The sequence below is a fragment of the Hippocampus guttulatus genome, chromosome 3 (assembly GCF_054856545.1).
Source record: "Hippocampus guttulatus isolate MCC_2025c chromosome 3, RoL_Hgut_1.0, whole genome shotgun sequence".
Lineage (NCBI taxonomy): Eukaryota > Metazoa > Chordata > Actinopteri > Syngnathiformes > Syngnathidae > Hippocampus > Hippocampus guttulatus.
Window position 1 is genome coordinate 5,756,847 of NC_141263.1, and position 25,644 is coordinate 5,782,490.

Below are 25,644 nucleotides of genomic sequence, written 5' to 3' on the forward strand. Positions count from 1 at the left end.
AAAAGATTGGCACACACACTTAAAAGAAGTAAGTGATCTATAAATAAATAATTCCATGGTTTAAAAAAAATAACCACAACCTAAGAAAAACGCACCAACCTAAAGTTGAAAGTTGCATTTTTTTCCTTCTAATTGATAACGTGATATTTGATTTCGGTTTGCAGTTGTACTAAACATTGGTAAGTGGGAAATCAAAAATGTTCTTTCCAGTAATGTGTTCTCTGTGCCCCCAGTAGTCTCAACACGGTATTCCGATTAATATTGCATTGGTGGAAAACTAATTCGGTAGAAAAATCCCCCAGGTTTGTATCCATGGGATTTGGGAATTTCTCCATTGTGAGACGAATAAAGGTCTTCTTATCTTATGTCGGGGTGGGGGGGGGGGCGTTTTGACTCGGACTGCCACTTGTTGTCAACTGAAAATGACAACACAGTACCTAAGGGCTTAGCTGGCGAGCGTCACATGATGGGATGAACCGTGACCCTCGTTTCCACAAACGCAATATTAATTAGAAAACCGTGTTTTTAGACACATGGGGGTGCATGCATACAGAAAATGCTTGACATGACTTCCTCTTTAAAACGTGTTAAACAACTAATACGTTATGGCTCACAGCTATTATCCATGGAATGGTTATTTCATAATGATAAATTAAACATTCCATATATGCTATCAAGATCTGTAACTTTCTTTCTTGGCCCGTGCCATGATCTGTCCAAACTTATGTCGAAACTAGACTTCACGGTATGCAGCTGGCAAAAACATAAACATACAAACAAACAAGCACAGACCAAAATATCACCTCCCCGACTCCTGACACCAATGCTGGGTATGCTGTAGAATCTAATATTTCAGATGAAGCTACTGCAAGTCAGTAGCACAGCTGAAAATAAATGAAAAAAAATGACCGATGACTTCACCGTACTGCACTGCCACTTGTTTATTATGCTCTGCACACTCTTCTTCTGCAAAAGTAGACTGTCCCATACATCATTTTTGAGGTCATGGAGCTATTGCTGTCTATGTCAGAAGGCCGTTGAGCTCTCATCTTGGACAAGAGCTATAGATACCAAAGGGTCAGGGCAACAGTTTTAGGAAGCCCCAAAAAATAAACAAATAAATAAAAACAAGACAGAACCAGACACCACCATATTTCCAGCTTGGCAGATGAGTGCGTGATTATGAGCACTGTTGTCATTCTCGACCCTAACGGTCTAATCTCTATGTTTGACGTATGAGGTGAAACTGGAAAATCCATCTGCCACTATGCCACGCGCTCACATTCACACCAAGGGACAATTTAGAGCAGGGGTGTCAAACTCATTTTTGTCGCCGGCCACATTGTCGTTACGGTTTCCCCTCGGAGGGCCGTTATGACTATGAATTTTGTAAAACCATATCAATGTTTAACCACCACCACACATTACATACACAGCGAACAACAAATTGATGGATAACTTGTTTTGAAATTGGAAGTCAAGAATAATGACTTGTTCAAATAGTGTTGTGTGTGCGTGTGTGTGTGTGTCTCTCTCACTCTTTATATATATATATATATATATATATATATATATATATATATATATATATATATAGAGCGAGAGAGCGAGAGACAGACAGACAGACAGACAGACAGACAGACAGACAGACACACACACACACACACACACACACACACACACACGCACACACTATGCTTTCAGCTACTCTCGTTCTGCTACTCTGACCGTGTAGCTTTACCTTTTCTCATTGGCTCTTTTACCCCCTTGACTTTCGATACGAAATATCCCCCCCAAAAGCCACAGAAACTATTACGCATCGATTTTTCATAGATGACAAATCACTGGTTCAGTCATGCATACATTACCGTGTAGTTCATCTTTTAATCTTGATTCTACTTGTCTAGATGTGCAATTAACATGAGTTGTCACTCTGCAAAAAGTGGAATTTTGTCTAGGTGCGCGTGGGATGAGAAAAGGGAGGAAGGACACATGCTCCCATGATGCAATGTTTCATTCCTTTGAATGAAGCAAGCTTTGGTCCAAACTGCAAACAATTTTATTGAACTCAAAAATGTTCTTTACAATAATGTGCTCTCTGTGCCCCCAGTAGTCTAAACACGGTATTCTAAACACGATATTATTTCCTGGAAAACACTAAAATAATGCGAGTACATAGCATCGCGCAAACCTCCACCATCTTGAGATTTTGAGGTAAAAAAATGTAAAGTTCATAAGCAAAGAGATATGTCAATTTGTCGTTTCCAGCAAAAGGTACGCCACCCAACAATTGCATAAGGCCCCTGGCGTGCACTTAAGAAGACACTTCGACTCATTGACCCATCCCAGTAAGTTGAAAGGCCAAGGAGTTCCCCGCTTGGAGCAACTGGCTTCAATGCAAAACACCCAAACAGTGATCACCACTCAAAAGAGTGATCACTGAGCCCATAGATCAAAAGCCAAACACATTAGCATGTTAGTTCCCCCTGACAGTGGCATACAGAATGAATATGACCACGTGATCATGGACTAAGAAACACTGTCAAAGCACGAGTCAGACAGATTCACCAAAAATATCAACACAACGGCGATTGGAACTATTAATCATTCTTTTTCGACTGCAACAAGCAAAATTAACTTTCGCCAGAATGAAGCGGTTTTCTACGCATGGGAAATTCTTCACTTCCCTCCACTTGAAGAATGTATGAGCACACCCCGACCCCGAAGGGGAAAATGTTACCATGGCGGGGGAAGTAAAGAGAAATGAGGTGTGGTTAAGTTATGACAATATACGTGAGAAGCATAACTTTGCAGTAGTCAGTGAACTCACCCACCTCAAGACGCGTCGACACTTTAAGATAATGCAGCAAGTCTAAATTTACTTTTCGCCATGAGACCAAATGGACGCATTGGACGAGAACAACAATTAGTAACAGACGGAAGAATGAAGACTTATATTGAGGGACCATAATGCACCCCGACAAATTATGTGGTTTGCTCTGTGCAAGATAGAGGGAAAGGAGCCTGATCGGAACTGATGTATCACAGAAAGAAAACTGAGAAGAAAACTGAAACACAAAGTTAAACAGAGGGGGAAAAAAACTAATATAAATAAAAGTTTTAAATATGCACTAGGACACATTTCCAAGTGAGTGGCGGTGTTGGAAAAATAGGAAGGATTCCCAAAAATGTCTATGAGAGGAGGATGCTGACGAAAGGCGTGTTGACAACTGATGGGAAGGCTTTTGATTATCACACATGGAAAGAGAGACCAACGGACCCGGTTTGTCTTGTGAAGAGAGTTCAATCCGCATTGACATTTGAACTTTTCGACAAATTTGATAAGAACAAAAGCAACAAATAGTCCATGATCTACGTCTGATTGATCTTGCTGATGTAATATTTATAAGAGCTAATATATCAGCTGTCCAACGTGACCTCAGTAGGTTAACGTCACAAATACTCGGCTTCAGCTGTCGATTCGCAGTGATTTGCTCTACCTAATTTCTACCTAACCTTTATTAAAAAGTTATTCAATGCATATTTTGCCAAATACTGTGCATTTGTACATAAAAAGAAAAGTTGGCATTCATCGCCAAGAAACCCATATTGTGGCATTTTGATGAAACATCATTTCTATGTTTGAAAATTCGACTCGAAACTATATGCGTGTACAACAATTACCACCAAATAGAATCAACCAAAAAATTACCGGTAATACAAATGCAGTTCTAATTAGTAAGCAAAAAACATTTGTTCATAATTGTCACCACCCCCCTTCCCACAAATGTGATTAAATGAACACGGTCAATGAAGTATAATTGGATTTACCATCATTAATTTAATCAGAATGCACCTACTTTCTTTATCATACACACACACAAAAAAAACATGAGCAATAAAAAGCCATATTCACACCAAACTACCAGTAAGTGGAATGACATGCAATAGTGAACTAAGGAACCCGAGAGGTGTCCATTTAGACCGGGCTTTAGTTTGACTTTGTCCTTTTTACAACGGCATCTGATCACTAGACACAAATGACAGATGTGGTGGAGACAATGTGATTATTTTAGCACATTTGTTACACATTGGTTACGTGCAAACATAAACACAACCCAACAAGAGACAGACATGGAAACGTGTGGACACCGCGAGACACATGATTACTTTCTGGCTAAATATAGACGAGATCATGGGACATTAAACGCACAAAGCCAAAGCAAGCAGTTAACTGATAAGTCAATATTCATGTTGTCAACACAGTAGTACACGATCCCAAAAATACGTCAGAATGATGGATACTGTACTTTGCATGCTTGAGAGAGAAAAAGAATGAAAATGAAACCTTTGCAGGAGCTGGGAGGTTGGGGCGGGGGGGGGGGGGGGGGGGGGGGTGCTACAGACCCGTCTCTGGCAACTTCAAAATGTTTGGAGTGAATTTTGGGTGAATTTGGGTGAATTCCTCAAAAATACGATTCTTTATGAGGAATGCTAATCCTACTATTACTACAACCACTACTACTACTACTGTACGAATAATAATGATTTTTGACAAGAGCAATAGGTTTTGATGTGTCGTTTTCAAAATTTATGGTTAGCCCAGAGGGGTTGTGGTCGAACTCTGTAAAAGGCTGCGAATGCAGCCTATGGAAATGTCCAACAAGGCACACGGTGCATGTGCATGTGTGTCCTCTAAACTCCTGTTAGCGAAACAAACATGCAAGTGGCTCACTTGGTCCACTCCTGGCTACTTTTTCGAACTATTGGAGATCCAACACTGCATCCGACACAGCCGGCCGCTTCCATTTTCCAACCAACAGTAAGAGAGCGCAGGCTCAATTTAGGGAAGAGTAACTTCAACGATTAATGTGTGCTTTCTCAACGTCCTGGAATAGACTCTTTTTTTTTCTTTTTAAACAATACAATATATGGCCAGACAAAGCCAAAAATACAAACTAGGGGACGTTGGGTTAAGCGGAAAAAAAATGATGAGTGATGGGGGTGACTTAAGGAGAACGAACTAGAAAAGAGCTGTAGAAGAGTGGGAGGAGATAGAAAGGAAATGTTCCCGCTGCTGCTTTCCGAGTGGATTCTCCAGCTCAGCAGTGGGGAATGTGCTGGCATACCACAGAGCCTGTTGCCGAAGAATGCAGTGATTCCTAACGGACCCACAGCTGAACTTAGGAAAACACACTGGTGCACAATGACTTGAGCACAACTAATTGAAGGTGCTAATGTACAAAAGGAGCCACAACACCATGTGAATCTGATTGACGAAGAGCGCCCCCCCCCAAATAGCTGGCATATTTTGTAAATTGCGCGTTCACTCACTTGACACAGATTGCACGAAATGTTGGTAACTGGTGTTCCAAAGAAGGAACACTGGCATTTTTCAAAACTGAGTTTTAGCGAGCGCTGATACTTTTCAGATCCATTCAAAGCGAATCATTTCAATATGTATCGAGTATCGGCAAGCGAACTGAATCATAGCCCCACAAACGAGTCAGCCCCTCACACAAGGGCATTGGGAAGCTGTAGGAATGTAACGATGTCCAAACGTCACGATGATGAACCTCACAATATGATAATTATCTGGATATTGTGGGGAGGTTGGCAATATAAAATAAAATTAAAAACCCTTCAAATCGAAGTGAAAAGCACAATATTGTTTTTTTGTAAATACTAACAGCAGGCTTGCCCGGCCAGTCATTTTATTGTCACGTGTTCTTATTGGCTCAATGGCGCAAAGTATCGTGCTCTATGTAGTTCACAATATTGTCACAATATCGTCTGAGGTGGGCAAAAAGTCATGTTGTTGTTGTTTTTTTGATGGAGGATGTGCTGCTTTTACATTTGTAACCTGACAACGATGACGTCATGGCAATTTTAATCTCGCGCTATCGGCATTATTGTTACGTAATAAAAGAGGGGTGAGTGCGGGCTATACACCGCAAGATGATGTGAACATGTTTCTGTTGTCAGTTTCAAACAAATTGATCAGAAAAGGTAAGTTGAAGAAGGAGAGCAAAGGATAACAAAATGCCTGGAGGTGGGGCTCGTTGGCGAGCGCCTGGTGGCCGGGCCTACACCCATGGGGCCCGGCCGGGCTCAGCCCGAAGAGGCAACGTGGGTCCCCCTTCTCATGGTCTCACCACCCGTGGGAGGGGTCAAAGGGGTCGGGTGCAATGCGAGCTGGGCGGCAGCCAAAGGCGGGGACCCTGGCGGTCCGATCCTCGGCTGCAGAAGCTAGCTCTTGGGACATGGAATGTCACCTCTCTGGCAGGGAAGGAGCCCGAGCTGGTGTGTGAGGCAGAGAATTTCCGACTGGATATAGTCGGACTTGCCTCCACACACAGCCTGGGTTCTGGTACCAGTTCTCTCGAGAGGGGTTGGACTCTCTTCCACTCTGGAGTTGCTCAAGGTGAGAGGTGCAGAGCAGGTGTGGGCATACTCATTGCCCCCCGGCTCAGTGCCTGTACATTGGGGTTCACACCGGTAGACGAGAGGGTTGCCTCCCTCCGCCTTCGGGTGGGCGGACGGGTCCTGACTGTTGTTTGTGCATATGCACTAAACAGCAGCTCAGCATACCCACCCTTTTTGGAGTCCTTGGAGGGTGTGCTGGAGAGTACTCCTGCTGGGGACTCCCTTGTTCTGCTGGGGGACTTCAATGCTCACGTGGGCAATGACAGTGAGACCTGGAGGGGCGTGATTGGGAGGAACGGCCCCCCCGATCAGAACTCGAGTGGTGTTTTGTTATTGGACTTCTGTGCTCGCCACGGATTGTCCATAACGAACACCTTGTTCAAGCATAAGGGTGTCCATATGTGCACTTGGCACCAGGACACCCTAGGCCGCAGTTCGATGATCGACTTTGTAGTTGTATCATCGGATTTGCGGCCGCATGTTCTGGACACTCGGGTGAAGAGAGGGGCGGAGCTGTCAACTGATCACCACCTGGTGGTGAGTAGGCTCCGATGGTGGGGGAAGATGCCGGTCCGTCCTGGCAGACCCAAACGTATTGTGAGGGTTTGTTGGGAGCGTCTGGCGGAATCCCCTGTCAGAAGGAGTTTCAACTCCCACCTCCGACAGAGCTTTTCCCATGTTCCGGGGGAGGCGGGGGACATTGAGCCCGAGTGGACCATGTTCCGTGCCTCTATTGTTGAGGCGGCCAATCTGAGTTGTGGCCGTAAGGTGGTTGGTGCCTGTCGTGGCGGCAACCCCCGTACTCGCTGGTGGACACCAGCAGTAAGGGATGCCGTCAAGCTGAAGAAGGAGTCCTATCGAGCCTTTATGGCCTGTGGGACCCCAGAGGCAGCTGACGGGTATCGACTGGCCAAGCGGAAGGCAGCTTCGGTGGTCGCCGAGGCAAAAACCCGAGCGTGGGAAGAGTTCGATGAGGCCATGGACGCCGACTTCCGGACGGCTTCGAGGAAATTCTGGTCCACCATCCGACGTCTCAGGAGGGGGAAGCAGTGCACCACTAACACTGTGTACAGTGGGGATGGGGCGCTGCTGACTTCGACTCGGGACGTTGTGAATCGGTGGGCAGAGTACTTCGAAGACCTCCTCAACTCCACCAACACGCCTTCCTTGGAGGAAGCAGAGCCTGGGGACTCTGAGGTGGGCTCTCCTATCTCTGTGGTTGAAGTCACCGATGTGGTTAAAAAGCTCCTCGGTGGCAAGGCCCCGGGGGTGGATGAGATCCGCCCGGAGTTCCTCAAGGCTCTGGATGTTGTGGGGCTGTCCTGGTTGACACACCTCTGCAACATCGCGTGGTCAACAGGGAGAGTGCCTCTGGATTGGCAGACCGGGGTGGTAGTCCCTCTTTTTAAAAAGGGGGACCGGAGGGTGTGTTCCAACTACAGAGGGATCACACTCCTCAGCCTCCCTGGTAAGGTCTATTCAGGGGTGCTGGAGAGGAGGGTCCGTCAGGAAGTCGAGCCTCAGATTGAGGAGGAGCAGTGTGGTTTTCGTCCCGGCCGTGGAATAGTGGACCAGCTCTACACCCTTAGCAGGGTCCTCGAGGGTATGTGGGAATTCGCCCAACCAGTCTACATGTGTTTTGTGGACTTGGAGAAGGCGTTTGACCGTGTCCCTCGGGGAGTTCTATGGGGGGTGCTTCGTGGGTATGGGGTACCGAACCCCCTGATACGGGCTGTTTGGTCACTATACCACAGATGTCAGAGTTTGGTTCGCATTGCCGGCAGTAAGTCGGAATCGTTTCCAGTGGGGGTAGGACTCCGCCAAGGCTGCCCTTTGTCGCCGATTCTGTTCATAACCTTTATGGACAGAATTTCTAGGCGCAGCCGAAGCGTTGAGGGGATCCGTTTTGGGGGCCTCAGTATTGCATCCCTGCTTTTTGCAGATGATGTGGTGCTGTTGGCTCCTTCAAACGGGTCTCTCCAACTCTCACTGGAGCGTTTCGCAGCCGAGTGTGAAGCGGTTGGGATGAAGATCAGCACCTCCAAATCTGAAACCATGGTCCTCAGTCGGAAAAGGGTGGAGTGCCCCCTCCGGGTCGGGGAGGAGATCTTGCCCCAAGTGGAGGAGTTCAAGTATCTTGGGGTCTTGTTCACGAGTGGGGGCAGGAGGGAGCGGGAGATCGACAGGCGGATCGGTGCAGCGTCTGCTGTGATGCGGACGTTGTATCGGTCTGTCGTGGTGAAGAAGGAGCTGAGCCAAAGGGCGAAGCTCTCAATTTACCGGTCGATCTACGTTCCAACCCTCATCTATGGTCACGAGCTATGGGTCGTGACCGAAAGAACGAGATCCCGGTTACAAGCGGCCGAAATGAGTTTTCTCCGCAGGGTGTCCGGGCTCTCCCTTAGAGATAAGGTGAGAAGCTCGGTCATCCGGGAGGGGCTCAGAGTCGAGCCGCTTCTCCTCCACATCGAGAGGAGCCAGATGAGGTGGCTTGGGCATCTGATTCGGTTGCCCCCTGAGCGCCTCCCTGGTGAGGTGTTCCGGGCATGTCCCACCGGGAGGAGACCCCGAGGAAGACCCAGGACACGCTGGAAAGACTATGTCACCCAGCTGGCCTGGGAACGTCTCGGGATCCCCCGGGGAGAGCTGGAAGAAGTAGCTAGGGAGAGGGAAGTCTGGGCTTCCCTGCTAAAGCTGTTGCCCCCGCGACCCGGCCCCGGATAAGCGGTAGATGATGGATGGATGGATAACAAAATGGCACAGAGAGTGAGTGAGAAAACCTGACCTTAACTTCAGCCTGACATAATGACTCACTGGCTTGCAGAAGCACAGACATCTCCCAAACTCAAAGAAAATCCCAATCTTCACACCATATCAGGCGGAAGTGCAAGACAACAAAGTGAGCATGTAGTAAAGTTTCAGGAATATCTATGCAGATCTACAGTCATGATACTAAATGAAATCAAAATGACATTTGCAGGGAGAGTCTTTAGTGTATCTTGTTGCAATGTTATTCATTGAATGAATAAGAAAAAATGGTGGACTGAAGTCGTGACACCGCGGAGGAAGAAATCCATGAGAGATCATCTGTAAATGTCCACCTTAATTGAGCAGTCTGTCAGTCACGGCAGACAGGTGATGTTGAGTCTGAGGAAACAGGCTATCAAACTGTCAGGCAGTTTGTTAGCAGGCGATTTCATGACCCCTCCTAAAGGTCACTTCTGTACAGCCAGCAATGATGTGGCAACTTGAACAGATTGGAAGGAGCCGTTCACATGCCTGACAACTGGAATTGAGCCTTTTGAAACTTGTAAAGGAATGCCACAAAATTGTGTGCAGGATGAACTGTTGCGTAAGCTGCATTTATCTCTGGACAGAACTCTCATTCCCATTTTCATTCTTGATGCCCAATGTACTGTCCATCAGTCGGAATCAAGCAGGCACAGTCAACCTTCGACCGTTTACTCGCACAATTCTACTCAACAAAATTATAAATGGTACACTTTTGTTTTTGCTCACATTTTTTTTTTTGTTTTCAACTAACACGAACGCTGATTTTTTTTGACAGATGGTTGAACAATATTTGAGGGGGATAGGGCTTTATGGAACAAAGAAGCTTGTGTTAGCTTGTTTGGGAAAACGTGTTATTGTCTCATGAAACCAACTTTTGGGCCATAATTCCAACAGATACGTTTGGTGCAAACACAGCAGAGAGCAGCTACTTTCAAAAGAAGTCTCATGGAATTGGTTTCAGTTTACAGCATCAGTCAATGAGAAACAAACAGTACAATGGTGCCTCTACTTGCGAAATGAATTGGTTCTGGGAGAAATTTATGAATGAGAAAATTTTGTAAGTAGAGATGCATTTTCCATGTAAATGCCCTTATCAGTTCCAAGCCTCCCCAAAATTCAGACATAAATGTTTTCTAAAGCATAAAAGTGCATGAAAATATGTATCAAACGCATGTTACAATTAGAAAATTGCACAATAAATGAGAGTTGTGCAAAATGTAAAAAACAAAGAGTAAAGAATAAAAATGATGGTCATTTAACTTTTAACTGCATCCTCATCGTTTTTTGCCTTCTTTAGTTCATGTTCTCTCTCAGAAGTGGTTTTTGCGTGGCGTTTTGTAAAGAACTGATCCAAGGATGTTTGCTTTTGTCGGCTTTTAACAATCCTTCGAAAATGTCCAAGGCAAACAGCATAGAGAGCGATCACCAGACTGGTGAACACGTTTTCTGGGTAATTCACATTTACGTAAAACTATCGGAACACCTCATGGCCCGAGGGGTGAATGATGAGGACACTGCACAAACACATTCTATGTACACACATAGACACGTACGGTAGAGGTCCCTCTTAGCCAATGGGATGTCAGGATGATGCTCTGTAGTGGCCAATAACAGAGCAGCTATAACCATGTTGCATTCAGGAAACTCAGAGCTGCGAGGAGCAGCCCATACTGTATTTTTACCTTTCGTATCTATAAATTTCTTTCGTAACAAGAGGCAATATCTTCCTGTTGAGACGTTTTGCAACTTCAAAAATTGCAGAGACGTTCGTAAGTAGAGGTACCAATGTACCCATATCACACCTTATCCAAATGTTTCACGACTCACAGGAGTTAATGTCCGTCAAATCAAAGTGGATCGTTTTTTACTCGTGGTGCTCCAATTAATCAGGCATCAATCATGATCGGAGGGTTTCTGCAGAAAAGTGCGTGATTGGCACATAGTATATCGATCAATGCACACACACACACGCGCACACACACACACACAAAAAGATCACCAGCAGCTTATACTTGGCAGCAAACCCAAACACGTCTGCAGTGTGCAACTTTTATGCGGTTTGTGACAGTAATAATATGTCATTTAGAAGAAACACTGGATGGCGTTGATTTTTAAGCTCGTATCACACTGAGCGTTGAAAGTTTGCAAACGTAAAGAATGTTGATTTTTCACCAGGGTTTGTTAAAACGCACAAACGGTCGCAAAGTCGTTCGCCAGACATTTGCTAACACTTTTAACAGCCTAAGCAGTTTCTCTTCGCTACACAAATAACTCGAGAAATCATTACATTCATTGGACGAGACAACTAAGCCTTTCTCCGCTGTGAACGACATCAAGGTCCGCCGTCTGCTCTTTCACATGGGCGTTCCGCGACGTGTTACCTGGTTGCAAATACTTTGCAGACGTAGCTGCCAAAGCTCCACCAGACAGCATATTCTCACATCAAAAGAGTCCTTAAAGAAGGTGTCTCAGGCTCTGTAAGTTCACTCCTCCTTGTTCAAAACAATCTTCCCAAAATACTGATGAACAAATCATAGGCAATGACCGTATGAAAGTATGAAATCTAGTTCAAGATTTTTGGAGTGCTATAATATGATTAGGGATGTTCAATACCACTTTTTTTTTCAGACCGATATCACTTCCACGATTAAGTGTTTAACTGCTCACGGATACCGAGTACTGATACCTCCAGTACTTTTGATATACAGTCGGACATTTTATTTGACACAATCACCAAAAATCTTTCTGATGCGGATGATGATTCGCTAATGTGCCAAACTGCTGTAGTAGGCAGCCAATTGCTGCCAAAGAGGATGTTTTTTGTTGTTTTTTGTTTTGTTTTTTTGCCTTAAGTACTGGTGGCTAGAATCAGCAGCCTCCACAAGCAACCAACACAGTAAGGCCCAATACTGAGTCCGGTACTTGTACTTGCCTATTCTGAAATATGAGCCAAAGTTGCTGCAACAGTATTATTTTGAGCGTGTGTACATTTATGCAAAACAGCTTCTTATATGCTTTTGTTGGGACAAGTTTTGAAATTATTTTATCTTGGTTTCTTTTTCTTTGCAGAAACTGAACAGGGATGTGTCGACTTTTCATGTCTACAGTACGTATTCTGGACTATGTGTGACCATATGTGAATACACTATGTGCCTTAAGGGATGTCAAAAGCTTTGTTCCTTTCCTTAACCCAAAGTGGGATACACCTGCCGGTGACAAAATATTTGTGTTTCTCTTTTACAGGAAAAGGAAAGGCATCATCGCAGCTACCGTTCACAGCAGCAGCCTGTCAAAATGGCTTCGCCAGAGAAGTGCAATTCAACTCAACTGTATTTATAGAGCACTTCCAAACAGCCATACAAAGTGCTGCACATGGAGCAACTATCATATACAGTATACAACAATAAAGCAATAATTTAATTGATCTTTCTGGCTGCTGGCTTTAAGAATGTACATGAGGGGACAAGGTAGTCGACTGTGACCAATTTGGGCGCTCCAATTTCTCAACAGTACGTCGAAAAAAAATTAGAGGCTGCACCGGTACAACTCGCCTTCCGAGTGGCAGTATGGAAAGCCTTCATTTGGTTCAACGACAACACATACTGTATTAGGCACTAAAAAGCCTCTATTTTATCTATTGTTTCGATTTCAATTTTGTTTCGATTTGAATTGGACCCGACTCACAACCACGATTCAGAAAGTCTGGCTTGTCACAATTGTTTTTTGTTTTTCTTAGCGTTATGCGACATATCCTACATGGCCCCATTATTTGTTCTCAGACTCTTCTTTTTGTCTCGCCTCCCTGCGACCTGTGCCGTCGAACCGTAGTCTGGGCGGCAGCATGCGCTGAGCAGGTGTCAGACTTGTTTTTTGGCCACTCACCCGGTCCAAGACACAGAACGAATCCATCTGGTAATCTGACATAGCGACCATCGTGAACGGCAGAAAAAAAAAGTCTTTTCGTCTGAGCTCCGCATAACTTTTGTCCTGGTGCATGCAAGAAAAACAATACAACCAGTTGAAAAAGTTTATCAATGTGGGGAATGCAGTTAAAATAGCCATACTAAGACAAAACAGGCAGAGCTTCAGCGTGTTCTGTAGAACACACAGATTAGCATTACCTAGCAGCATTTGCTGTGTTAGGCACTTGCTCTATGATGAATTGTCGGTAGGTATACAGGTTGCAGGTGGTTTGAAGATGTGTCCACATACATGTCAACTGCACTGAAATGCTTTTATTTTACATTCTGGGTACATCTTAGACAAGTAGAAGCAGTAAGCAGCCATCTCGTTACCTGTGCGTCCCGCGTCCTAGATGCATAATTTTCCCGCGGGACGCACAGTTCCAAATAATGTGCGTTTTTGGGACGCAAAGGAAAATTCTCAGTCAAAGCAAAAAAATAATAATAATAACTACAGCAGGCCAGAGGATTTCACGGTAACTGTCGTTACCGGTAGCGTGTCATTTCCGTGGCGTCATTTTGACGGTACCGAAAAATCGTTTAACCATAAAAGTCACCGCACACGAGTTGACTGTACGCGATCAAATCTCTCCTGTGTGATAAACGCGATTTCACTGTGCTTGTGTGTGTGTTTGTGGTGTGGTGTGGTGTGAGTGTGTTTCTTCTAATTTACTTTCGATTTGTTTTGTTTTCTATGTTGGGGGGTGGGGACGGACCAGATAACGTTATGTGCGCATGCGGGTTGCTATTTTAGTCCGCAAACCGAGGAATCGCTCGGATGACAGTCTGAGGTAGCACACCAAGGTCTACTAATTACGACATTTAAGAAATGGATGCCAGTCTGATTTTTCGTATGAATCGTCCGAAGGGCGTATCACTTAACTCACCTGTGACGTATGCACAGAACGCGAGAGCAAGATACGACGAGAGGCACGATTACGAGGCAAGTTGGTCATTAGATCTATAGGCTAATCCCTATGAAAAATATTATGAAACAGTCTTGGTTATTCTATAATTTACTGGTTGTAGCAAGGTAACTTTATGAATAAAACATTCGTCACAAGGTGTAGTAATGCTAAGGTTAACTGTCAGTAGAACTAACGATGATGTGTGGTAGATTCTTTCGTCAAATTGATAGATTACCCATGCATCGTTTTGGGAAGAGGATGTCAAGCCACATTAATACTTACCTGTATTAATGATTACCAGTAAATGAATCTTTGCGGTGTGAGACTGGAAAAAAATACTCTGGTTTTGTGCTATGTTGTATTCATGATGCCATGAGAGTACAACATATTTTGATCAATTTATTTTGTTGAATAAACCTGGAGTACACAGCTGCTGATGTTCATTGTTAATCTTGTATGCCTGAATTATTTCAATGTTTCCAGCATCTGTTTATAAGAAATAAACCTATTATCAACGTATATTGTTGTTGTTTGTGATATTACCATATGCAATTGAATAAGTAGACCATTTCAGAATTCGAAATTTGGGACTCTCTAAATGCATAATGGGACTCATACTTTTCTGATCAGCGAGTCCCTGGGACTCGCTGGGGGTAAACTGTAAAATGATCACTGAGTAAGTCAGCCAGCCCCAGCGCACCCTAGCACTGTGGTAGAGGAGACCGCTAAAAACCCAGCGAGACTCAGCCCACGGCTCATCTTTCAATGAAAGCCGTGCTTGCCATTGGCCCAGAACGATCCACCTTAGTCCTTTGGGATCTCATAGAGGAATGATTATGCGACCGACTTCCTGTAAGACAGCGTAAGTAACATGGAGCTATTTGTTTTACAGCCGTTTTCGTTTCACTAAGTGGTTTATTTGAAGATTTTTTTTCGCCCCTTTTGTAAACGATCGCAAGCCCCCGTAGCACCATTTGGGAACTTGTTCGGCTTTGGTGGTTGCGCTAACAAGCATACGAAGTTGAACCTGTGACTACAAGAGCAATGTTTTGAACTTGCACGCCGGATGAGCAGAGAATGGTGTTTTGACAATCGCTGTAGTTTCCAGCCCCGATTCGAGGATGAGGAACACGGAGGAACTTAAATCTTAATATGGAGAAAAAAAACCCCCACCTCAACTTTGTACCCGTGCTCCTTTCATTTTATGGACAAAATGGCATCGTGACACACACTTTGAATTTCATACTTGCTTTACGGCAAACCCCCAGAGCTGATTCGCCACATAAAGATTGAACGTACAGTCAGAGAATCAGGTATGATTTTTATAATAATAAGAATACATTTTATTTGTAAGCGCCTTTCACAACACTCAAGGACACTTTACAGGCATGAGCAAACAATAAAACCACAGATAAAATTATAAATAAAAAGGAGATAAATTTAAGTGGAATAAGCAAGTCTGAATAGGTGGGTTTTGAGTTGTGTTTTGAATGTGGGAAGAGAATCAATGTTACGAATATTGTGTGGAAGTGAGTTCCAGAGTTTGGGGGCAGAGCGGCTGAAGGCTCTGCACCCCATTGTGCTGAGAGGGGCAGAGGGTATAGCGAGGTGGAGGGAGGATGAAGACCTGAGTGAGCGAGAAGGAATGGAAATCTGAAGATCTGATAGATAGGGGGGGCAAGGTTATGGATGGCTTTGAATGCATAAAGAAGTATTTTGAAATTGATTCTACGTTTAACAGGGAGCCAGCGGAGCTGTCGGAGGATGGGGGTGATGTGATGGAAGGAGGGGGTTCTCGTAATGATCCGGGCTGCTGAATTCTGAACAAGTTGAAGTTTATGGTGAAATTTGAGATGGACGCCAAAAAGAAGTGAGTTGCAGTAGTCGATGCGGGAGGTGATGAGACTGTGAACAAGGATAGCGGTAGTGTGAGGAGTGAGAGAGGGACGGAGACGGTTGAAGTTACGGAGGTGGAAATATGCGGACCGGGTAATGTTATTGATGTGGGAGTGGAAAGATAGTGAGCTGTCGAGGATGACACCCAGGTTCTTGACCTGAGGGGAAGGAGATAGAGTGGAGTTGTCAATTGTGAGGAAAAAATTGTCGGCTTTGCATAGGGTGGATTTGGTACCGACGAGGAGGAGTTCTGTTTTATTGCTGTTTAACTTGAGGAAGTTATGGGTGAACCAAGATTTGATTTCTGAGACAGTGAGAGAGGGAGGAGGGTGGGAGGGAGGCGTCGGGTTTGCTGGAGAGGTAGAGCTGGGTGTCATCCGCGAAGCAGTGAAAGTGAATACCAAATTTGCGAAAAATATTGCCGAGTGGAGGAAGGTAGATAATGAAAAGGAGGGGACCCAGGACAGAACCCTGGGGAACACCAGAAGTGACAGGGAGGGATTGTGAAGTGAAGGAATTGAGTTGGATGAACTGAGAGCGGCCAGTGAGGTATGATTTTTACGTGCATGGGGGATGCGACACTTTATTATAAGTCAACATGTGAAATTATTACAATGATAGCCTCAATATTTTGGACTATGTGAACGGTAAGCATTTTTGTCATTAAGCAACATGAAGCTGTAGTGAGTGCTTATGGAGAGGAACGCGTTATGCTCGTAAAAATTCCAAATTTGGGGGGAATTGTTCAAATATTTGCATATATTTGACCAGCAAGAACAGCACAAAACCCCACCAAAACCATGTTGGTCTATTCTGTTGTTGTTGTTTTGTTTTTTTGTGTGTGTGTATTTTTTGCGAATTTAGCTTTTGTCTTTAGCGTCACTGCTACTAAACAAATTTAACTCAAGGTTTATAACGTCATTTAATAATACAAATTCTGCACTAGATATTAGATCAGACATTTTCCAAATGTTGAATGTGAATTTCTAACCACCTCTGGGCATTTTGGCTGAGATAATTTACTATTACATTTGTTTGTTTCAGATTTTTCCGTAGCAGTCGGGGAGGTTTCCTTGTAGGACACGGCTGTTGAATGGAGAACAATTCCTTTCTTTGCCTGACTCCTCCCCACACTTCCCATTTCCTCTTAAGTGTATCGTCAACATCCCCTGTGCTCCCCTGCTGCCGGAATAAGTGGAAGACGTGATCGAGTACATGAGGGGATGATGCAAGAACAGCTTCAGTTTGCGGTCTACCTGTTGGGGCTCTGAAAGTGGCAGTCACAGCTATGCTGGCTATGTGAATGACCCTCAATTCTGCCAGGCTGGGCTCGAGGAGCCAACAACTCTGAGAAAAAATGGTCACCGGGGAACCATTGACGTCTCCCTTACCAATTCTCAATCTAAAGCATTCAAAGCTCTTCGATGGTCTCTTCTAAAAAAGTTCTCAGCTGGCCAATGAGTGTTTCAAAATAGTGCCACCTCGGACTTGGCAAATGGAAATACTATTTCCGGTCCATGTTGAGTTCTCAAGAACCGCTTTGAACACACACAATATTAACATGCTCCAAATAAAACGGTGCTATGAGTTGTGACTTAAAAAAAAAACGATAACATAAATAAATGCAGGAGACACAAAGGTGGACTTCATTTGAACAATATGAAAAGCTCGACTGGTATATGACTTTGTTTCTTGAGCCATGATTGCATGACTGACGCATTTGCACCAACATGACTTCAAGAAGCTTTAGTTGTCATTGCTTTTTTTTTTTTTTTTTTTTTGGAAGCAGAGGTCACCAAACTGTTTGAAACAGAGACCTCCTTGCGTAATGATTGATGTGAAGGTGTTTGCTACACACTTCTTCTGAAATAGCAAATGTCCTCAAATTACGGTGTTCTGAGAAAATAACGTCACATCACTGGTGCGCTTTTTTTAAAAAGAGGCCCGCGGGCTTCTCATGGTGGTACTCGGGGGAAACCTTGTGGCCACGGGCACTGCCTTGGCGAACCCCTGCTTTAAAGTGTTTGAGGCTAATATTAAGCATTTGGTGGTAACGGTTATACAGTATTATTCCCATTAACTGCCGAATAGCACAGTGGGGAAGGGCTGGGGTCATATCGTCTGTGGGGAAACTTTGAATGCTCGTATGAGACAGACTGGTGTCCCTCATCTGTTCATACCCGATGACATCCAATCTGAGTCTTTCCATAGATACATGTACTGATCAGGAGTCACCAACATTTTTGACAGTGAGAGCTACGTCTAAGGAACCGATTGCATAATGCGAAGGGCTACCAGTTTGATATCAACTTTGCAAACAGCAAACTCGCTCAAATTACCATGCAGTTCTTAATGTCGATGATATTCAACTATGTGAAGTCGCTGATCATGTTAATCACAACTGGTTTCTCATAATAAGTATTTGGAATGGAAGTTCAGAGTGTTGTAATTCTTTTTCCTTTGTGTATTTGACCAAAGAATGTCAAGACCTTTTATTAGGAGACCTCAGAACCGTTTCAAACTGTGAAAAAAAAACAACAAAAAAAACCGCACAAGCTATTTTCTTTAAAACTTGTATCTTCAAACTCAGTCTTGCCCAGTGTTAGCCGAGAAAGGCTCCAAGCTACTAATGGCTTAATACACAACGGTTTGATTGCATCCCATCCCAAAATCCTGCCATGAATCCCACCTTTCCCCACATCTCTTTCCCTCTCTCCGACTCATTCACTCTCTACGTGTGTGCATCTCTGACGCATCGAGTAATTTCCATCAGTGCAGAGTACAAACAGTAGCCAGGCTCATTTTCCCTCCATACACACGCGACTGACAAAAAGGGCCTTGAGTGTAGAAACAGCAAGAAAGAGACAGGCCTTATTTCATTTTCCCCTCTGGTCGTTTTGGCAGGCTGTCTGTCCCCATTCCTGAGGTTCAGTATGAGTTCACAGAACTAGCTGTCAATTTCCAGAAATAAACTGTTTGCTCATGCGTGGGTGCTATGAAATACTTTGGTTGTCCAAAAGAGAGAAGACTTTTCTCTTGAATGCTCCCTCTTGAAGGAAGTAAAGCTAACAGCACAACAATTCCGTGCATCGAACCAGTGTGCATCGAACCAGCCTTCACAAGTTATGTACCATTGACACCGATCGGAACTCCCAATATTTGAAGACCCTTCACATTGGTTACTGACACAATAAAAAGGACATTTCATTATGGGACAGAACAATGCTATTAGTTGAAAACTGGCTCATTTTATACCATAGCACTGTCCTCCTTAGCTTTCAAATTTTACAGGAATAAATTTAGACCGGGAGAAGAATCACAGTAATCATCGCACGTAAACACGGTTAAGTAGAAAAGGCAGATTTCTCCAATGTTAAAACTCATTCACTCCCAAAGACGTATTTAGATGTCTTTTCAGACGCCACACAAAGGGTCTAAAATGCCATTTTCAGACCCTTTTCAAGTACAGTCAGTATAAAATGAGGAGCTGGGATTAAATGTGTGGCGTCTGAAAAGACATCCAAATATGTCTTTGGGAGTGAATGAGTTAAAGATCGATTTTAACTAAATGGAGGAAATGTGAGCAGCCAAGCTAGAACAACCACAGCAAGGCTCCCTCTCACCTGAAATTCTAGTCGGATAAAAAAAGAATATTTAATCGCACAGGCTGTAAATTTACTTGCACAGTAAATATTCATCCCACTCCTTTTCACAACATTACATGAGAAATGGGATGAAGTGTGGAGCAGAGGTTTGTCAGCAACAAAATTTTTTTTCAAGAATAGTAACAATAAAAAATAAATAAATATAATGGATGGACTGGCGTGAGGAGATGAAAATTGTAGTTGGACTGTCTCAAATTTAGGGGCGGTCTCAAACCCCGCACTTGTGTATTGTTTTTAACATTTTTAAAATTACCATATTAAGCAACGACTGAAAATCTTGAATTCAGTGAAAATTCAAGTTGAAAATGACATCAGTACTCGCGTCATCTTATCCCTTCGTTGCCCCGTCTACTCTGCCTTTCACTCTTTGACAGCGCAACATACTCTCACTCAACTGAAGGCGCAATCGGGTTTTTTTCTTTTCCACACCTTAACTCTCAAAAGCTCCTGTCGCATTCTTGCTGGGCCCGAGAATCTGAAGTGCTCAGACCTGCCCACATTCCTCGACAGTATCCCCAAAATTGCACAGCAACCATTTTCTTAAAACCTGTTTTCTGGGTTTGGTCATGTGACGTTCACAAGCTGAGCCCTTGGGCACTGTAATGTCATTTGCAGTCGACAGTAGGTCGCAGTTCAAAGTAAAATAGCAGCCTTCCGACATGGATACAAAAGGGTGGCGTTTTTTTCCTGCTTAATTGATATTCCACAAATGCAGTATTAATAATAATACATTGTTCAGACTCATGAGGGCGCATAAAACATATTGTCGAGAACATTTCTAACTTTCAACAGCTACTGATATGAAAAGAACCCTCAATGGCACGTTTTACACATAAGCGTATATCATTTAAAACATTCATTTTGTAAGCTCTAATTTGCTATTGTTCAAATCTAGCGAAACAGAGTAACACAGCTTGTATTGTATTATCACCCCAGTATGAATTGGAAGCTTCTGCGAATGTCGGTGCACTCTAATTAAATAAAAGACCCGCAATGGTCAATTACATAACTTGAAACTGACAAAACTAAATAGCTAAAGTGACTGAAAATTGATTATTGATTGACGAACGAAAATCCGGCAGTGTTTTTGGGGGTGCAATTATGTTTTTAAAAAAAACTCCTGAAACTGGTTGAAAAACAAATTATGATATATTGTCGCACAAACTGTTGAAACAATCACCGCGATCAAGCGATTTCTGGAGCATTCAATGAGACTTGTGCACCGGTCATTGGGTACTCTTGGGGACACCGCAACATCTGTCTCGCTTTGAAGGGCGTCTTCTCTAGACTGCGTGTTTTAACTCCTTCTCCAGACCAGGGCTGAAATAGAGTCACGTCAGATTGGTTCTTTTTGGATGTTGCGTGTTTTTACCGTATCTGCATGTCGTTGATCCATTTCCTTTTGGAGGAGCCATGACCAAGCATTCTGACACGAGGCAGCAGAATCCTTCATATCTTGCAACCCTGTGCAGATTCAAGACTGTTCCGGATGTAGCAAAGCAGCTCCAGAACATAATTGCGCCTCCTCCAGGTTTCAAAGTCCCATTTTTGTTGCATGCTTCAATTTTGCGTCTGGAAACAGAGATCCAATGTGCCTGCGCCCAAAAACTCCACTTTTGTCTCATCTGCCCATTTTCCCAGAAGCCTTGTGGTTTGTCAACATGCATTTTGCCAAAACTGTATTGTCATTTTCAAGTTATTTCTGTGGCCTTTGTTAATCGAAGGGTGCCCGCAACTTGGTCCTTGTGTGCAAACTTATAAACTGAAGGCCTGAAATGAAACATTTGAGTATTTGTGCACTATTGTGAAATGAAATCAAGTTGTCCAATAAAAATGTACCCATTAAATAATAAGAGAAGAATAGAACTAAAATACAAATCTCGAACATGTTCCACGGAGAAAAATCTATCATATCGACCAGTTGTGACAACCTTTTGGGTCACAAAACAAGGAAGCTTCTCAGTGGCCCAGAAGTAGGCCACTGAGGATTCCATTCATTTGTACACCGCTTTCCAAATAGTTGCGCTTTTCCACTCAGCCAAAGGCTTCCAGCGGCAGTTGAACCCTTCCCCACTCAGGAAGAATCGCGATGCCAGGATTATCTCACAGTGCACTGTCGTGATAAATCTGATTAGATGTGCTCGGGAGCAGAGCGGTACGCTTGATCAAAAGGTTTCGCCGCAGCTGCCCAATCAATGAACAAGCTTGTATCGCTGTACAACACAGCAAAGCTTGTGGGAAAGTTCGCAATGTAGGTTCAAGGTTCCGTTTAGTAAATTAATGCAGGGGTCCGAAGAGAAAAGGGAAATAACAAATCTACCGTATTGGCCCGAATATAACACGGTGTTTTTTGCATTGAAATAAGACTGAAAAAGTGGGGGTCGTCTTATATTCGGGGTCTAGACGCTATACCCATTCACAACACTAGATGGTGCCAGATATCATTGAAGCGAATGCTGAACTTGACTCCCCAGGCCAAAGCGAACCCGTCACGAAGAATATTCATTCATCATCCGAACCGCTTCATCCTCATTAGGGTCGCGGGGGGTGCTGGAGCCTATCCCAGCTGTCTTCGAGCAGTAGGCGGGGGACACCCCGAATTGGTTGCCAGCCAATCGCAGGGCACACAGAGACAAACAACCATGCACGCCCGCACTCACACCTTGGGACAATTTAGAGTGTTCAATCAGCCTGCCATGCATGTTTTTGGAATGTGGGAGGAAACCGGAGTACCCGGAGAAAACCCACGCAGGCCCGGGGAGAACATGCAAACTCCACACAGGAAGGCCGGAGCTGGAATCGAACCCGGTACCTCTGCACTGTGAAGTCGACGTGCTAACCACTGGACTACCGGGCCGCCCCGTCACGAAGAATAAAATAAAAATAGCGGTAGCACGAAGAAGAAAAATAAAAGATAGCGGTAAGAAAGAAAAGAGAAGAAAATAATAGAAGAGATAACAGAAAATGGAGAAACATAGCGACAATCTGGAGAAAAGTGGGTCGAAGATCGGCCAGGTTAACCGGCAGCTGAGGAGAAGTTATGATGTAATTTACATTTCAAAAACCAGAAGCCATTCATTTATGAATGTGATTGCACTTTAGTTTACATATTTAAATGTTCAGATATCGAGATTTCAATGAGGCAAAATAACATGCTTTTTCTCTCAAATATATTGTTATAATCATTTATTTCAGATGTACTGTCATTATTTTCTGTATAAAAATTAATTTTGTGTTCAAAAAGTCTTTTTTCAAACTTGAGTCTTGAAAAAGAGGGGGTCGTCTTGTGATCAGGGCCATCTTATATTCGGGCCAATACGGTATTTCATGTACATGCTTGTCATCTGCTCAACATTTAATTGCGAAAAATGGCCACTTGTGTTCCGAAGTCGTTTCCCCACGTTTTGGGGGGAGGGGCATCAATAAGCCCTGCACAAATCACAAATAAACATTGCTGCAGAGCTTCTATGAAAATATGATCTGTGACCTTAAGCAAATAGTTTTTATGAGGCAAATACAAAGAGCTTTGATTACATCAGGTGAATCACATTTCGACACCAATCATTTTACTGTGACATCCAGCTTCGGGCGAGTCACATTTGTCTTCCATCAGCCCATGATACGACTGCCAAGCAGGGCTCACACTGACTCAGCATCACGGCGGCACGAGCCACACTAAACGTATCATGTCATGTCGTCTCAGTTTATTCTGAAAGTCTCTCCTATTTTGGCTACTTACTTTTAACAGTGCATGCAAGAAAGCAAAGAATGCATGCTGAAATGCTAACATCGCTAAGAAGGAGATAGAGGATTTTCATCGAAAAGTGTACATTCATATGACATTTCCATCATGTCACTGATTCATGTTGAAATCTTGTTTTCCAATATAAAGTTATAATATGATATTGACGTCAAAATGGAACGAGGGAAGGAAGTCATATTTTCAAAAGTGAATTTCAAAAATACAACTTTATTCCTGTTATATTATCGATCCATTTTCTGATCCGCTTATCCTCACAAAGGTCGCAGGGGGTCCTGGAGCTTACCCCAGCCGTCATCGGGCAGTAGGCGGGGGACACCCTGAGCCGATTGCCAGCCAATCGCAGGGCACACAGAGACGAACAATCATCCGCGCTCACACTCACACTTAGGGACAATTTGGAGTGTTCAATCAGCCTGCCATGTATGTTTTTGGAATGTGGGAGGAAACCGGAGTACCCGGAGAAAACCCACGCAGGTCCGGGGAGAACATGCAAACTCCACACAGGAAGGCCAGAGCTGGAATTGAACCCGGTACCTCTGCAATGTGAGGTTGATGCGCTAACCACTTGATCGCCGGGCTGCCCCATTATCCATCCATCCATCCATTTTCCGAACCGCTTGATCCTCACTAGGGTCGCGGGGGGTGCTGGAGCCTATCCCAGCCGTCTTCGGGCAGTATGCGGGGGACACCCTGAATCAGTTGCCAGCCAATCGCAGGGCACACAGAGACGAACAACCATCCACGCCCACACTCACACCTAGGGACAATTTAGAGCGTCCAATCAACCTGCCATGCATGTTTTGGAATGTGGGAGGAAACCGGAGCACCCGGAGAAAACCCACGCAGGCCTGGGGAGAACATGCAAACTCCACACAGGGAGGCCGGAGCTGGAATCGAACCCGGTACCTCTGCACTGTGAAGCCGACGTGCTAACCACTGGACTACCGGGCCGCCCCTGCCCCATTATATTATCCCTATTCTGAAAATAAAAAATAAAAAATACACCACCTGTTCGTGGAAAAAAAAAAAAAATTGGACTTTTTTCCCTGTAGAATGAATTTCAATCTAAAACCCCAAACGATTGTTCATGCAGGGATTCAAGATTTATATGGCATGTCACAATCATATCAGAGCTTTGAAAAAGCCCAGAGCTTAAGTAGGTTGCTTTATTGGTTGAATGTGTTTGTTTTATTGCTGTGTCGGTGCCCATGTGTGCGTATGTAATTCTTAGAATGGTATAACAAAATACATAACAAATCATTTTGCTATGGTTCGCTGACTCTTGAAAGTTACAAAACCCCACTTTCAGAAGCCCTGATTTAATGAGTCTGTATTTTTTTTTTCTATTTGCAATTTGGACAGCATGTCGGAAAGGTTTACATGTCAGTTTACATTAAACAACACCAAATACAGATATGGTATCCTCAGTAAAAAAATAAACAAATACATAAATAAATCAAAAGAGGCGGCCCGGTACTCCAGTGGTTAGCACGTCGACTTCACAGTGCAGAGGTACTGGGTTCAATTCCACCTCCGGCCTCCCTGTGTGGAGTTTGCATGTTCTCCCCGGGCCTGCGTGGGTTTTCTCTGGGTACTCCGGTTTCCTCCCACATTCCCAAAAACATGCATGGCAGGCTGACTGAACACTCAATGTTGTCCCTTGGTGTGAGTGTGAGCGTGGATGGTTGTTCGTCTCTGTGTGCCCTGCGATTGACTGGCAACGATTCAGGGTGTCCCCCGCCTACTGCCCGGAGACGGCTGGGATAGGCTCCAGCACCCCCCGCGACCCTAGTGAGGATGAAGTGGTTCGGAAAATGAATAAATGAATAAATAAAAAGATTTCGGCCTCAGTGAAGAAAACTACATTGACTTCAAGTCCTGTACTAATCCAATAAATCAGCAAAATAATACATCCGACCACAACAACACAACCACTGACGGCAACATACCAGAGGGCTCGCGTACCTAAACAACCAAATAAGCATAATTCTTATATACAAAAAGCTGCCTTCTCTCTCATTGTCCTACCGCTTACTTTGCTGACTCAACTGAAGCAAAGACACCACAGGCAGCAAAGTTCTTCGAGACCAGTCTTCTTCAGTGTGGCTTACGCTTGTAAAAAAACATTTTAAATGATGTGTTGGTATTGCACAAATGGGACAGCGGCCTTCCAGCAATTTGGTGGTTTGCTGATTCGACTCACCGTTTCCCCTCAGTCCTGACGAGGCATT

General features: G+C 44.0%; 1 protein-coding gene across 1 annotated transcript in view; it reads right to left on the reverse strand.

Annotated features, from left to right (window-relative positions):
- The window catches only part of samd4a (sterile alpha motif domain containing 4A), a 64,189-nt gene that overhangs the window by 33,735 nt on the left and 4,810 nt on the right, over positions 1 to 25,644 (reverse strand). The gene's annotated exons all lie outside the window — the stretch shown is intronic.